General features: G+C 39.3%; 1 pseudogene; it reads right to left on the bottom strand.

Annotated features, from left to right (window-relative positions):
* Positions 1–10290: 10290 nt before the first annotated feature.
* The window catches only part of LOC122360795, an 8321-nt pseudogene continuing 1246 nt past the window's right edge, over positions 10291–17365 (bottom strand).

Genomic DNA, 17365 nt, shown 5'->3' with positions numbered 1-17365 from the left:
ACCGAGGTTACTTTAGTTACTGGAGCTCAAATACGCCTTTCCCTTTAGAAAATTTCTAGACGCACTGTGTGAATACAGGGTATTTCTAGACTAAATGTAAATGTGAATAAATTCATCTCACTCTGGAAAAAAAACAGCCTTCATCAAAATTAAATGAAACAAAAAATTATGCAAACCTGCAATAATTAAATATGTTAACACAAATGTACCTAATCCCATTTTATGTCTTTGCTGCTGACCTTTGATGATCCAGTTTGACCATATCAATCAATCAGTCAATCAATCAATCACCTTTATTTATATAGCACTTTTAATAATACATATTGTGTCAAAGCACTGAACAGTATCAAATTGGAGAATGGACTGTCGTGTAGCGTATAATCACAAGATTAAACACTTTTTTTTTAAGCTAAAGGCATTTCATTATTGAATGCAGAGATGTCTAGATCAGGCAGACAAGATCCATTCCTGAAGAGCAAGGACATCCGAATTATAAAACCTAGGGTATGTAGACAATGAAGACCAGCCACTTATATCTCTGAACGAGACTCCTCTGGAGTGCTGCTCTGATTGCCTAAAGTTTACTCTACGTAAACTTTTAAGAACCAGGCAGAGTGCTTTAGGACCCTGTTTCTCTTTAGTTAAGAAGAGCTAGAAGGGTGATAACCTGTGCTTTGGAAGGAGTGAAAAGCACCTTGGGCATATAGATGTGTCTTGGATTGAGAAAGGCTTTACAATCATTAAGCAAGAAGCACTGAGTGAAAGTTCTTGCAGATCGCCCATTAACTTGACTAATAATAAAGCCAATAAAAGGGCGGTCTTATTAAAGCTGTAAGTTGGCTGACTAGAGCAGCTCTAAGGGAGGATCCCGAAGGGTCCTGAGGACTGTGGATAAGTTCCGGGTCAGCACAGTATGAGGCAGATTCAATCTTCAAGCTCCCCTCAGGAACTTGACAACAAAGTCATTATTGTTGACTGACTAGCCAGCCCCAAGAGTGTGATTCACTGCAATAGCTGTCACATATACTTTCAGCAGGGAAGAGGTTTGCCCCTTATCCAGCAGCTCTTGCTGAAAGGTTAGAATAGATGACATGTCACACGAGGACAGTTCCTCATTTTCAACTGCACACCAGTCAGAGAACACAGACCACATGAAGGCATAGAGGTGTCTCATAGAAGGGGCTCTAACTCCCAAAATGATGCAACTTACTCTCATGGGGAGCTTTCAAGTCTCACACTGAGGGACCAAACATGAAGGCTCCACAGCTTGGGCCGGGATGCCAAATCAAGCCTTTTCCTTGGGAGAGGAGATCTGAGGAGCAGGACAATCAGAGGGAAGGCATGCAGACAAGCACGAAATAAGTTTGGCTATGAGACTTTTTATCTCTGGCACTTTTGGGTGTAGCCTCCATTCTCCATGACATAACACAGGTAAGGGGCCTTCCATGGCCAAATGGAAAAAAAACAATAGACTCTGAATCTGGGCTAAATCAATAACTGTCTTCCTTTAGCTGGAGACACTTAGTTAGCACTTAGCTAAATTAATTTTGAGCCCAACGCACACTAGGTTACTGAGCCACAGTTATTTGTAAGCAGAAATTTCCTGATTCGATCTGGCTATCCCAAGAAAATTATAATGCAGATTCCCATCTGTCTCAGAGTTTAAAGAGCTACAGCCACACACTTCGTAAAATGAATGGAGCTAGACACAGTCTAATAGGCAGGATGGTATATTGATAGGCCACCCTCAAATGCAAATCTCTAGAATGGACTGTGATAAGGGGCTATTTCAGACATAGGCAAACTCTGTAATGGAGGGTTAGTGTCCCTGAAGAGCTTAGCTCCAACACTGACCAAACACACCTGAACACGCTATTCAGTCTATTCGGTTTGAATTTGTGCAACGCATTTTATGGACAACAGTTTTGTTAGTCTAGGAGAATACAAAAAAATGACTCTTTCTGGAATGGTAAAACTAATAAGGACATAGAAGAGATACAATAACGTACAGTACTTTTAAAATTATGTGCTTTTTGAATAACATGTCAACATATTCTGCTACACCAAACTCACCAATCTGTTTTCCAGCTGGGAACAGTCAAGGAAAAGGTCAGTAAGAGTGATTTTGTGCCTCTTTGTGATGGCACTATGAGGTGTTGTTTACTTGCAGAATGTATACTTCTGGAGGGTGCATAGGTCTAAACTAGTGAGCTTCGGTATATTGGTGCAGGGCCAGTGGTTGTCTTGTAGATGAGCATCAGTGTCTTGAATTTGATGTGAGTGGCTGTTGGCAGCCAGTGCAAGCTGATGAGTTGTGACATGAGCTTTCTTTGGCTAGTTGAAGACCACTCGGACTGCTGTGTTCTGGATCAATTGCATAGGCTTGATAGTACATGCAGGAAGGTCAGCCTTGCAATAGTCTAGTTTGGAGAGAACAGAAGCTTCTTACCACTGGTAGTAAGAGTCTAATCTTCCTAATGTTGTATGAGGCAAATCCGCAGGAAGGGGTCGTTGTAGCAATATGGTCTGTGAAGCTTAAATTATGATCAATCACAAATCCAAGGACAAGGTTCCTGGCTATCCTAGAAGGAGCTTAATGAAAATGTATAGAGATGTTGTGATGAAACCCTGTGTAATCCATGAGACTCTACACATAAACATAGGGAAATGGGCAGCCAATCCTGTGGTGCCCAGGAACAGATGGGGGTTCAGACGTAATGATGAACCTTCGTCTAGCCAGAAATGTCTGTCAGAGATGCTACAATGTGAACAGTTACTGTCAGATCATCTGGTTGGAATAAGAAGTAGAGTTGAGTGTCATCAGTCAAGTCAAGTCAAGTCTGCTTTATTGTTAATTCTACAGTTGTACAGTACATACATACAGAGAAATGAAATTGCGTTACTCTTGGACCCCTGGTGAACAGTAAAGTAAAATATAAAAATTACAGATAAATTAAGAAATAAAGCTTATACAAAAACAACTATACAACTATACAAGCTATACTCACCAGCCATTTTATTAGGTACACCTTACTAGTACCAGGTTGGACCCCCTTTTGGCTTCAGAACTGTCTTAATCCTTCATGGCATGATAGCATCACACAGTTGCTGCAGATTTGTCGGCTGCACATACATGATGCTAATCTTCCGTTCCACCACATCCCAAAGGTGCTCTATTGGATTGAGATCTGGTGAATGTGGAGGCCGTTTGAGTACAGTGAACTCATTGTCATGTTCAAGAATCCAGTCTGAGATGATTCACTCTTTATGAAATGGCGCATTATCCTGCTGGAAGTGGCCATCAGAGGATGGGTATACTGTGGTCATAAAGGGATGGACATGATCAGCAACAACACTCAGGTAGGCTGTGGCATTGACACAATGCTCTAGTGTGCCAAGAAATATCCCCCACACCATTACACCACCACCACTGGCCTGAACAGTTGATACGAGGCAGGACGTATCCATGCTTTTATGCTGTTGACGCCAAATTCTGACCCTACCATTCGAATGTTGAATGTAGAAATTTGCGTTAACGAGCAGTTGGACAGGTGTACCTAATAAAGTGGAAGGTGAGTGTATATGAGTTTAACAATGATAGGAAAAGCCATGCTTCTGATTGATAGGTTCTAAATATGAGGTGGATGAAGAGAGAAATAATCCAGAAGTAATGAGCCTTGAGGAACCCCAGTAGCAAGAAGTTGTGACTCACCTCTTCAAGACACCCCAATAGGACCTACCTGAGAGGTAAGACTTGAACCACTGGAGTGAGGTTCCTGAGATCCATCTTCATGATGATTGACAGGAGGATCTGGTGGTTAACTGTATCAAAAGCAGCAGATAGATCCAGATCAAGATTTGAAAGCTGCTTTTGCCAGTCTCAGAACGTCAGTAACTGAGAGCAGGGCAGTCTAAGTTGTTCTAATAATCGTTGGTAATCATTTTCCAGAATTTTAGATGTTTCACTCTATTATCCATCAAAAAGCACTTAGTGTCTAAAAAATTAGACCACATCATGAAACCTGTGCTGGAAATTGTCAGTTTTATATGCACACATGCTTGCTGTCACAGATAAAAATAAAATCTCATTGATGAACATGATGAAGATCTTCAATCTGATCATTTGCTTTTGGCTCATTATGGCTCATTCCTGGAGAACTTCAGACAGCCAGGGGCAGAGAAGGTAGTGTGTGCTGGTCTGGACAAAATAACTTTTCACAATAGGTAATAAAAACAAATACCTTGAATATATCATCTGATTGATGTCTTGAGGTGTGGCAACCATAGTATAAGTGGAATAATTGATTCTGAGCTGTTGAATTATTCAAAAAATGATGCACAAAATAATGGGTGGGCATTATTTTTCCAATAATTTAATGGCCTGTCATCAATTATTTCTTACATATAGTCTACAGTACAGTAACTATACTAAAATAGCACTCTTCGGTATCTTTACAAAACAACATGATAACATGAAAATAATGTGGTGTTTATCAAATGACACAGGCGTGTGGTAATTCATATCCCAGCATGGCCTTTGAACAAATTTTGTTATCATTAGTGGCTGACAGGGCTAATTCAATAATCAAGGACCTTTCAGAGATTCATTTTCAGCACACGCCACCTGCTAACATGATCAAACAGATTGAAGGCTTGATGTGGATCTGCAGATTTCACATTTAATGCCAAACCAAGTCCCTTGCTGCTTGGGTCTTAATGATGAAATAAAACAGTAATGGCAAAAAAAAAAAAGGCTATGACAGAAGAAAGCAGTGGGTGAATGGTATATGAATGATGTATGACAGAGTGGTCATGGTCCACATATCTCTCTCTCTCACAGACAATAAGAGATTCTTCAGAGCGACTGTCATGGTAGGACTCACTGCTTTTAAACAATCCTCCATAGAGCCGTTCTGCGCTGCACACCTGACTGAAGACAATTAAAAGAGCAGTTCATCCGTCATTTCATGAAAACACTTCTGTGAGAACAAGGACACTGCGGGAGAAATTCTGCTGTCACTCAGTGATCTTTCACTATTCATCGGATCCACTCATGCATTTAAGAGAGAAGCAGGAAAAACACAGCGATGAGCTTCAGAAGATGCTGATCCATGACTGATCATTCAATCACATCAGGCCATTAAAGAATTATGATTTCCAGCAATCTATACACTGTACATATGAATCAAATAATTCAGAGAAACGAGAGAGAGACCCTGATCCCAGCACAGTTATACAGCTTAAAACAATAAAGAAACATTCATTTAAAAACTGACAAATAGACCAGGCAGAACGATTTTCCTTGAAATAATCATGTCTGAACACTGAACCTATATTTTAACATTCCATTCATCAAAAGTGTTCAGATGAATCTTATAAAATACCTCTGATAAAGATCCTCTATAACTTCTAAACCCTCATTATTTTCTACCTTATCCTATATTAAGATTCATTTCTTCTTACACAGTTTAAATTCTTTCGTATTTTATTAACATTTTCTAAACTTTAGCACATAACTGTGATAATGTGAGAAATGTTGAAAGTGTCTGAATACATTTAGGTTTAACTGCGAGTATAAATGAGGAAAAGCAGGGTTTCTGCTGGATTTATCAGGGCAAATCTGAGGAATAAGGCTTGGTTTCAAAGGTAAATGTCTTTACTAGAACACTAAAACTAGAATATACAGCGGTGTCAAAAGATGTTGGCCCCCTTGCTAGTTTTGTATTTTTTATTTTTTTGCATGTCACACTTTAATGTTTCAGATCATCAAACAAATTTAAATATTAATCAAAGGTAACACAAGTAAACACAGCATGCAGTTTTTACAGCCAGGCCTGATTACAGCAACATCTGATCGCAATCAAGAAATCAGTTAAATAAGACCTGCCTGACAAAGTGAAGTAGACCAAATATCCTCAAAAGCTGCACATCATGCTGAGATCCAATGAAATTCAGGAACAAATTAGAAAGAAAGTAACTGAAATCTATCGGAAATGTTATAAAGCCTTTTCTAAAGCTTTGGGACAGCAGCGAACCACTGAGAGCCATTATCCACAAATGGAGAAAACATGGAACAGTGGTGAATCTTCTCTGGAGTGACCGGCCGAACAACATTACTCCAAGAGCTCACAAAAGACCCACAACAACACCCCAAGATCTGCAGGCCTCACTCGCTTCAGTTAAGGTCAGTGTTCATGAGTCCTCCGTAAGAAAGAGACTGGACAGAAATGTTCAAGACAAAAAAAAAAAAACGCTGCTGAGAGAAAATATATAAGATTGTCTCAGTTCTGCCAGAAAACATCTTGATGACCAAGACTTTTGGGAAAATACTCTGTGGACCGATGAGACAAAAGTTGTACTTTTTGGAAGGTGTTTGTCCCATTACATCTGGAGTAAAAGAAACACAGCACTTCAGAAAAAGAACATCATACTAACAGTAAAATATGGTGGTAGTGTGATGGACCTGAAGACTTGCTGTCATAAATGGATCCATGAATTCTGCTGTCTACCATAAAATCCTGAAGGACAATGTCCAGCCATCTGTTTGTGACCTCAAGCGGAAATGAACTTGGGTTCTGCAGCAGGACAATGATCCAAAGCACACCAGCAGGTCCACCTCTGAGTGGCTGAAGAAAAACAAAGACTTGAGTGTCCTGACCTGAATCCTATTGAGATGCTGTGGCATGACCTTAAAAGACACTTCATGATGGAAAAGCCTTCAGTGTGGCTGAATTACTACAGTTCTGCAAAGATGAGTGTTACTGTGACACTTATAGTCTTTACACATAATAAATGAGAAATAAATTAGTTTTAATGCATTAAGTATACCTTTTAATGACCTGTACAATCGCATGAATAATTATAACCAATAATTAGTTAATACATTATAAGATTTATCAATTCATTGTTACACGACATGAACTTGCTTACACTTATTAACATCAATAAATAAAAGTATTACAACAGACATTATAATAATGCATCATACTGTCTAACAACCCTTAAGGAACCCTGAAGTGTTACCAAAACCATTAAGGATTCTCGAATCAAAATTCATTTACATGAAAAGAAAAACGACAGAAAAGAAAAACTAAACTAATATGAGTAAAGCAAGAACTAATATAGTGCCTTGTACCTGCTCAGAAAAAAATGGAATGAATTTAAAGAGAAAACGAGTTTTTCTTCCCTGATGTATTGACAGATCAGGTTTTAAGGATAAATGCTTTTTGAGAAATTTCTCAGAAAACAAGGCATCCTATCTGTGATGTACATCAAGTAAATGCATGATTATTTAAGGATGTTTAGATATTTGTAGTGAAAAACAAAACACCAACGAAAGATATTTTAAAGACTTAAGACTCTCTAAGATCTGCAGAAACTCTGAAACAACAGTTTAATGGTTATTGTTTTTCTACGATGAAGGTCTGAACCCATCGTCTCATCCGCTCCTCTAGAGGGCGCTAGAAAACAAGCAGAGACAGAGAGGATGTGGTCAAGTGTCCCTTTTTTATTAAAGAGTCAGAATGACAAGTCATTTCATAGCAGTCAAAACAGACAAGCCCAGGAATCTTGTAAAATGACTCTCGATACATTACAAAATAAAAGTCAGGGCAAAATAGAAAACAGAGCTAAGATCTACTTCAGCCGGACGAGTGTCAGGAGAGCCATCAGAAAGACACATGACCCGGAGGAGTTCAGCTCTTCTTCTTCAGCTCGGTGTTAGACATGCGTCACAGACACCAGAGAAATAAATACAGGAACCTTTACGAACACAGAGCAGAGCAGGTCTTCTGTGAGGTATTTCAAATCAAAGAAAGTTACACACCAGAGAGATGCTGGGTCCTCATTTCATTAGATTACAAAGCTGATGAAAAACAAAGATTGTAAAAATCACAGCTTCTGATTGGGAGAAAGGAGACCGAGGTTTGCTCAGATCACACACGACTTAAAGTCAGTAATACTCCAGCAAACGTGATATTTTCATGACAACTGAATACACTTTTGACCGCCTTACCATCAGTCTAATTCAAAACACCAATGAAATGATTGCTTAATTGAAAACAGCATTGTTGTTATTATTATTATTATTATTTCTTTTTTTCTCTTCACAGAAATAACGCTTTGCTTCATTGTGATGATTTTCATTTAGGGGTCAACGCGTCGCAAAACAAAAATAAAATCACAATGAAATAACTAGTTAATAAACCGTTTTTGTCCGTGGTCCGTGGTCAAAAACCAAGGCAATGATTGCCATCAGCTAAGACCCGCCCAAGAACTACATCCCCATCAGATCCAGAGCAAACCCACAATCCCTTTCTGCGCAATACAGTATGATCACTGTAACCCGGTTACAGCTAAATAGAAGTAACGTAACAGAAGCCAATCGGTGTAACACAGAAAACAGTAACCGATCACTTTAACTTGTAGATAGTAACCGGTTACACCAGCAGACCGTCACGTTTCTAGAGGATTCGTGAAAAGAACGCTTCAAAATCTAAAGTGCCAGCATGAGCTAATACGAAAACGGACCGACGAGCCGGAGACCGGAGCCGTCATGAGCACAGAGACCCCGTACGTCGGGCTCCGGAGCCGCCGCTCACTTCCTGTTTGAGACGGGACGTTGACTGCTGATTGTGATGGATTGTCGATACATTCTCTTTTCCTCATTAAACTTTACATTGAAATACAAGGCCAAAAAATAACCTATCGATTTGAGAACAAAAACACAGTTACATACATCGTGCCATCAGCGAGGAAACCATCACAGAATGTGTAGAAAGACAAAAGCTAATCATACTAGCTACTAGCTAACTAGTCAGGTCAATCTGAAAATAACACTTTAGATCACAAATCTGTCATGGCAGTGAGAAGAAATTCTTTTATGTATATCAAAATTCACAAAATGCCCAGCACTCGGAATATTCAAAATACATATCAGAAATATTTTTTTTTTAAAAAGGTGGTGACATCAATAAAATATTGCTTCGCCAAAAAGTGAGTTGAATTGAGAACCGACAGAGAAGTCCTTTCTGATTTCACTAGAAAGGTGTGAATCAAACATCTCAGAGCGCCTGACGAGACACGAAACCGCTCAGGCCTTCAGCTCACCAACATTACACAGCATCTCTTAGCAAAATAAACCCTTCACTTCGCCTCGTTGTGTGACTCCGGGAAAAATAAATAGATAAATAAAAATCAGCAAATGTTGTCTATTACATCAGGCAGTAGATTCTTTCCTCGGGTGCGTGTTAAAACCTCGTTTTACCCCAAAACATCATTCATTAGGAGCGAACGTGACAAGCCTCAAGGGAAGAAAGGAAGACTTGACGATAAAAATCCACTAGAATATTAGAATGAGCCACTTGAATCGGCCAAATTACTGGATTTGACGCCAATTTTTCACTTGCCTCAGTGAGTGAAAAATAGAAAAATACAGGAATATGTTTATCAAAAAGGTAAACACTCTGTTATTGACTTTATCTGATGAATAACACGGATCAGATTCCTGACTCTCAGTCTGTATTCTGGATTTGGTCCATATTAACGCAAAGATCTGAAGTACCTGAAGAAAAATGTAAAAATAGATTCAAAACAAACCAAAAAGAGCTGATTTGTATGCGATGAGGTGAAATGATTGTTGGGTTGTTCAAGCGAACTGACTCTACAAAAAGAACGAGGAAGAAATAAAACATACAAATACCGTTAGCCGCTTTCCCTGAGCGAAGGGACCAAATATTAAGGAATCAGGAGATATAATAATAATAATAATATAATAAAACCGGCTCGCTCTGATTCAGACCAGCACTTCATCTAGTCGCTTTGTGCGCCTCAAATCTGACGCCTGGTCGGTCCAGCAGGAGGAGACAGAGATCAGATATCTGTCACTGGCGCTCACGAGCAGATCAAACACTGAAGAATACTGTTATCAAGCATCGAGCCCATGCAAATACTCACTTAGCAATTCATAAAGGCATCTACAGTCATGGCAGACTGAAAACCAAAGACGTGGACGGGAGCGAAAACAGCTTGCATTCATTACTGACTGGACGCTTTCCATCCCGTATTACAAAAACATGCAGTTGGTCAGTATCTGTCCCCGATGACTAACTAAAGAAGTGCTTGGCTTTCAAGTATTTCTCCGACCAAAAAAATAAACACAAAAAAAGCAAAAAGACATAAATTTCCTTCAATTTGCTTTTAAAACAGTGATGCTGAAATGATGCCGAGGAAGAGAAAACCAGCAAGCGTACAGGAACCAATCAAATGTCACAGACAGCAGGAAGTAAACACTCAGTCCAGCTTCTTCTGCTCTCTGGGGCTGAAGTCGCAGCAGAAGCCGCTGGCGGCGTGGGTCGGGAGCTGCTGCTGCGGCGGGCGTTATCCGAGTAGAGGTACTGCTCGGCGAAGTCTGGATGCTGATCCGCAAACTCCGAAAAACTCTCTGCCAGAGAAACACGAGTCAGAGCAGGACAACCCCGTTCAGACGAAGCTGCTAACCTGACCTCAAAGCGTGTCAATGCTAATCGCCACTAAGCTACTGCATCGCTTTCTATTTTAGTATTATTAAGAAACTGTCGAATGCTTAATCACATCCAATATATTTTTTTATATATACACACACACATATACACATATACATATATATATACACATACACATATACATATATATATATATATATATATATATATATATATATATATATATATATATATATATGTGTGTATATGTATGTGTGTGTGTTTTATAAATTTACACATACATGCATGTATATATTTATGAAAAATAAGTTGCTTACATCATACATTTATATATTTATATTAATGTTCACATAATTTATATTGTATATAAATGTAAACGTACAAATATTTTCAGAACATACTGCATGTGTAAATATTTATATAATAATAATAATAATATAACATATGTACAAAACATTACAATAAACTCTCAATATTAATATACAATGACTAAATAAAAGTAAAATATGTGTTACTATTGAAATATTCCAAACTACACAACAACAAAGAAAAGAGGAAAAGTTATATAACAAATAATTTTATATTACATTATAAGGTCAAACTGCAATACTCACATTTACGGCTATAATTCCTAATAATTTTCTCATTTTCTAACAATAAACTCTCAGATGTTTATTTTGATGGAAACTGCAGGGAGCCCTTAAAGCTTCTCTTTGTTTTTTATGAGGGTGCCGGACGTCACTAGATGAGCACTGCTCAGGAGGATAAACAGTATAATCACTAATGAGTAAGTGGCCCTCCGTGATCCTCCCGAAACTTGTTTATCTTCTACACAATGCTATGCTCTTACCGAAGGTGATTTTGCCTTGAGTCCTCTTCATCGATGGCTCTGAAGAGACGGCTGACTTTGAGCCTCCGACGCCCAGCGCCGCCCTCAAGATGCACATCAGCTCGTTCTCCGTGATCGCGCCGTCCTCCTCTGCCTCGAACATCTGAAGAATCACAGAAAGCAGCAGACTCTCAGAGCCGAGCATCATCGCGCACGCTGCAGAAAAGCCAAACCGACGACTCATCTGACCTGGAAGGCCAGCCTGATGGTGTCCAGTGTTTTTATGGGTCGACACACCACAGAGAAGGCGATCACGAACTCCCGGGCGTCCATCGGTGATCGTCATTCTGCTCAGAGAGAGACGAGACGGATTTAGCTGTTGTTTGAGTTCATCAGTGAAAAGAGAGTAAGCGGATATTCGATCGCATCTGATGGTGGATGATTAACCTCCTGTGAGGACGGATATTTCTTTACCTCGCTAAAGAGAGCGAACATGTGTCTGAGCTCGCCTGACACGGGCAGCTCCAGGAACTGGGCGAAGTCCTCCAGACTCAGTCTCTGACCCTGAAGTTTACAAGCCCGCTTCCCGTAACCCTGCAGGAGCTTCTCGGAGTTCACGCTTCAGCCTGAGACCCAACACCAGCAGTTCAGACACAACCAGCACACATCCATTCACATCAGATACAGAAATCAAGCACGATGCGTGCCAGAAACGTCGTCGATGAATACATCAGAAGGGCGTGATACGAAGCCACAGAGTGAACTTATCAGTAACTCAAGTAAATACTGTAAACCTGTCATGAGCAGCACTTTTAACAAAAAAATATAATCATTTTATTGCATTCTAAAAAGTGCTAATGCCTTTTTTGACCATACATTTACATTAAATCATAAAACTCTCTAGAAAAATTTAGATTAGATATTTTAAACAAATTATTTAAATAATTTAATACTGGAAAAATAAAAAATATATATTCAATTACTGTAATTTTTCCAGTGGAAATATCTATTAAATTAAAAATTAATTTCCAACACAAAACTGAAAAATAATTATTTTGAGAAACCTAAAATATTTTATCTCCTGCATTCTGATCTCGCCCTCCTCAAGGTCTGGAAGGATCTCGAGACTCACCCCAGACTGCGCACCAGTTTGCTAACTCCAGCAGACACGTGTCTACGGGCAGCCGGATCTGACCCTCCGCCATGGCCAGCTGACAGTCTTCAAACGAGTAGTCTGTGACGGGGACCTGTAGGGCCCTTCAGACATAACACACATTGGTTACGATTATGACGCTGGTTCTGTCTCACTATGTGGTCATTCATAAAGCCATATTTAATCACGCCCAACGAGACCCACCCCTTCATATATAAAACCACAGAGCTGGCCCAGAATGGCATACTTTACACCTCTTTCGAGCAAAAGAATAACGGGTCCTCTGGTGAGACGCCTTCCTCATCTTCCTCAGAGAGCCAAGGTTATAGTCATAACTAAATGTTCTCTATAATCGATGTCGCAATGTTATAGAAAAGCCCCAACATTCAGGCATCCCTACCTTCCTCACTTAACTTACGAGTTAAATGTTCTTCTTTCCTTTATTATTTTTATTGTGCTTTCAGCACTGCCTGCACAAAGGCACTTTACAAAAATCTCAAAAATGTATGTGAAGCTGCTTTAAAGGACACCCAAGACGCAGCTGCTCCTCTCGTAGAATGGGCCCTTGGGTTTGCTGGAAATAGTGGACCCAGCTTTATAGCCCACTCTTATCCAGTGAGATACTGTTTTGACAGCGCTTTGCCCTTCTTAGAGTTTCAGAGGTTTTCAGATCATATAAAAGCCTGTATCTCATCCAAGTAAATCCAGAATGCCCTTATCAGACACAAGTTTCTCCGTGGACTCAGGGAGGAGGGTGGAAAGCCTGCATTTCTTTACATCCATACATAAACAGTGTCAGGCATGGTTAGTTGTGCACGGATGCTGGTTTTGGGAGCAAGATAACCTGGAAAGCTTATGTATACCTGATTCTGTGCAGGATTGATGGACAATGCATGCAACTCTCCAAAATGCTTCATAGATGACTGGGCAGCTGTAAAGATACCTCAGGATGACAATTCCCCTGAGTGCGCCCAGTCTGGTAATTGGTCTCAAGACGGTGCACACTCTTCCTAAATCTACTTACGAAAGGATACTTTCCTACTGTTTCACACATTAAATCTCATATGACATGAGGGAACGGCCGTACAGTTGTTGTTTGTTTTATTGCAGTATCACTTAAAAGCAAGGTGAGAATGTCTAACTCTGATGAAACAAACTATATTTTCTCTTTCCTAACACCACAGTAGTTTTAGCACTGAAGGAACCTTTTCATACTTCCTAGAACTACTTGCAGACGTTACTCCAGAAATAGAAACACATTTAGTTCTAGTTCTTCATTTAGGGGAACTAAATTAGCTCCTACTTCTAAAACACTTTTATAGGAACTATTCGTGATGCAAGCATACACTGATTGACCAAACACATAAGAAACAATTTGTTCTTTCCCAGCCTCCACAAATTACCAGAAAAACGCCCGAGGGAGAAACTGGCTCTCTAGGAACGATCAAACCGTTTTTCCTAGAACTTCCACGATGCACGTAAAGCACCTCAGGCCTCAAAGCCTCTCTATTTTGCCTCATCCAGAGATCTGCTGGAGTCCGCTCTAGCACTCTATATGGTCAAGATCACATTCAGGCCAGGATCAGGTCCAGAGCGCTCAAGACCTCCTCACAGGCCAGACCCAAGATTCAAGCTCTCTGGATGCGGATGAAAACCTCCCGTGTCAGAGAGAGATCCATCTCTGTGGTCCACATCCTCCTGGCTATCAGGAGCAGCCTTATCCCCTCTACGATCTGATTCTGGAGATCCGTAGTGACACGCTTCACCTCCTTTAGTGAGAAGTACAGAGGATGATGTGTGTTCTCCTCTGAGGAAAATAGATTCTCTTGCCTGACCGCATTTGTCCCATATCCCCTGCCCACCTCTGGATGAGGTCTGCTCTGATACTCATTCGGCCCGGAGCACGTGTCCTCAGAGACAACAAGCCACTCCTCCATCGGACTCCCCTGACCCCTGACCCCTGTTTAAGCAAACACTGTTGTATTGTCTGATTGGACTAACATTTCAGCCTTTTATCTGCGTGGGAAGGAAGTGACGCCTACAAGAAGCAAATAAGTGCTCTGAAACAAGGGCTCGTAGATGGATGCTGGCGCAGTGAAGAGACGCAGAAACAAAACACAAACACTTTATAATAACTACACGCTTATGAATCTTTAGTTATGTGACACTAAATACTCATGGTTTATAACCACCTTTCATAAACCATCGCTCCAACATTGTTATGTAGTAATTTAGCAGTTGAGGCTATAATGCCTTGTTCTTGAGAAATTATTTAAATATACATGATTATATCTTATTATTTAAACAATAATAATTGCTCAGTGTGTTAAAAATGCTTTATTAACATGTTCCTGTTAATTTTATGATCAAGTCAGATTAAGTTAAAAGTAGTTAAACATCACAGAGGGATACAGAACACAGAAATATTGTATTGTTTCATGATAAAAAAATGAAGCTGTATGACTGTACACTTGATAAATGAATACAGTTTCATATTTTTGCATCTTGAAATAGTTCTGTATTCTTCTGTGTTGTTTATTTGTTCTGTCAGGATGATAACTGAGCCTTTTAATCTCCTTCATTAATAGATATGCTTATAAATAAAGAACAAGGCATTTATAGCTGTATGTATCAGAATTAGAGAGCTTAATTGTATTTAAAAGAATGCATTTATTTATTTCTGTTTTACAAGATTAAGATTGTATTTATTTGGAGGTGTTCTATAAGCTCCTTACTCAAGAAGATGCAAAAATGAGTGAACTACAAAAAACTATTAATCACTAGATTAACAATGATTTTATAATGTAAATGATTAACAGAGGCATCGTAATTAATGAGGAGGGAAAAAAAAAAGTAGTTTTTAAGAGTTATTTATTAAAACATATTTTTTTATTAATTCATATTTTAGGTTACGTGCCCGTGATTTTACTGTTTTGTTTTAATTCCTCCACAAAAGGCCCAAGTTTCCACTCTAAATAAAATATAAACTGCAAGCTTGAGTTTTTCTGTTGCTGCTGAGTTTGTCGTTTTAAATAAATAAATACTACAAATAAAATAATCATAATCATAACGCTGTATATAATGCACTAAACAGTCATTTAGAAATAACATGTAGCATACAGGACAATAACAAATATTTAAAAACCAAATACATTTCTGTAAATATTTTCTTACTTTTGCTATCAAGCGCGCACGTTGTGAGCGAAGAGCGCCGGGTTCTTCTTCTCCTCCTCTGAGGGCTAGATGTACAGATACTCGAGAGGAAGAGAGGCACAGTGAAGACTGGTCTGAGGGACTTCTAAAGACCGCTCAGCACACTTGAGAACACCAACGCTTTCTGGAACTAGCTGTAATGCATGTTTACATTTTCTAGTTTTGATATAATAGTGCCCTGGTGAAATATTTCATTGTTTTCTAAAAGTGCTATCATAACTTCTGGATATGTAATCTAAAAATTTAAAAAAATCTGTACTGAACAAATGAAGGCACAAAACAATTCAATTTCTTTTAAAAAATGTGAAAATTTGTGCTGTTTAACAGAGCCTCTACTGTTAAAACTGAAAATTATGTGATATTTAATTATCTATTACAAAAATATTAGTACTATAAGCTATTAGATTTTTATTTGGGTTTTCTGTATCTCTTATTAGACTTTTTTTTAAATAAATGCTGCTGAAAGAATCTTAGATGACGTCCATGTGTAAATACCAATTTTCACTGAGCACACACACACACAGACACACACACACACACAGACACACACACACAGACAGACATACACAGACACAGACACAGACACACACAGACAGACACACACACAGACACACACAGACAGAGACACACACACACAGAGACAGACACAGAGACACACACACGCACACACACGTCCACATCACCATCTGATTGCAATGTACAGAATTCTGCATGATTGATCGAATATTCCATTTAGATCTCTGTCTTCTGTCTGAAGTCATCTCTACTGAAGTGCTGGAACACCACTGAGTCTCAAGCAACAAACCCAACCTTACACATCTCTCACAAGCTCTTCAGAAGATCTCTATACATGATTTTATAGAAAAGAGCCCCTACTCTATCTCCCAAACTTCTACTGTGAAACTGACTACAGAGTCCAACCACAGGATCTTAAACCTGCAACAGAGCAGAGTTATCCACTCCTTGAATATATTTCCCTGCACTACAGCCATGAGAGCCCAAAGAAAAGCACTCACAGCTCCGTGTTCTGCCACGTCCACGTGATCGTGTCCTGCAACGAGAAGCACAACACAAACACACGCAGCTATTTGATGCGTTACTTAAAGATGCGAGCTCTCCGTGAGGGTCGGGCTGATCTGAGTTTTTAGATGTCTCACCAGTTTGTTTGGGTAACGGATCACATACAGGCTGGAGCAGGAACCCGCAGGGATGAGCAGCTCCTGATCACACACACATAACACACACACACACACACACACACACACACACACACACACTCCCTCTGAATGTAGGGATGCTCATTAGGCAGAAAGAGCACAGTTCAGTGATGATGTTCTTTGGCAAAGTAAATGTTTTTTGGTGCTGTCTATTTTTGCAGCTGCTGTTTAAATACCAGGAAAGCAAGTATTGAATTAGTGCTGTGTTTCTATTAAGTGTTATCCTAAATACAAATTCATACTAAAACATGGATGGTTCACTTTCCCAAATTAAACAAAGTACATAATGAAATAAATCAGCTGTATCACATAATGTATTATCAACACACACACACCACACACACACCTGGTTTGAATGTGATCAGGCAGGTTCTATTGGTTACACGTCCCTTCTGGAAAAATCATTATCTGGAAAGAAGTTTATTTTGTTTTAGTTTTTTTTGAGAACATTAAAGGGAACTATAAAGTACAA

Source organism: Puntigrus tetrazona, chromosome 16 (genome assembly GCF_018831695.1).
Source record: "Puntigrus tetrazona isolate hp1 chromosome 16, ASM1883169v1, whole genome shotgun sequence".
Classification (NCBI taxonomy): domain Eukaryota; kingdom Metazoa; phylum Chordata; class Actinopteri; order Cypriniformes; family Cyprinidae; genus Puntigrus; species Puntigrus tetrazona.
The sequence above is the reverse complement of the archived record's forward strand: the minus strand, read 5'-3'. Positions and strand labels throughout refer to the sequence as shown.